Genomic DNA, 544 nt, shown 5'->3' with positions numbered 1-544 from the left:
GTAAACATTCCAAATACGAAAAAGACGCATTTTGAGGACCTAAAAACCTAAAAACTCGTGTATTATTCTGTATCTTTTCACTTGTTCTTGTTCTTGATGGACAGAAAGAGTTCTAGGGTGATACTTCAAAGATTTGTAACACCATTAGATCATTTTGTAGACTTTTGGATGAGGATTCTTCTTGTACTTATTTGGAGAAGTTCTTCTTAACCCCTTCTTATTTTCAATACAATTTCATGATATTTTCTTTGCTGATTTCATTTTGTTATTGTATCATTATGAGTGAGTCGTCTCTTAGTTGGGTTAAGGGATTCTCGATGTATTAACCTACAAACTGTTAGACTAGGAATTTTCTGATTTTGGATCTTTGTCTACTGATTTTCTTAAAGCTGAGACTTGTATGATCACCTAGCCTCTTATTCTAGGAATTTCATCGCACCGAAAATGTTTCTTGAATTTCTGAAATATCAGTAGATGAGCAAGGCTTATGTAACCAACGGAAGTTGATATTACTGCACCTTGTGAACTGATCAAACTTGAACCT

The sequence above is a fragment of the Brassica oleracea genome, chromosome C5 (assembly GCF_000695525.1).
Source record: "Brassica oleracea var. oleracea cultivar TO1000 chromosome C5, BOL, whole genome shotgun sequence".
NCBI classification, from domain to species: domain Eukaryota; kingdom Viridiplantae; phylum Streptophyta; class Magnoliopsida; order Brassicales; family Brassicaceae; genus Brassica; species Brassica oleracea.
This window is presented reverse-complemented; position numbering follows the sequence as displayed.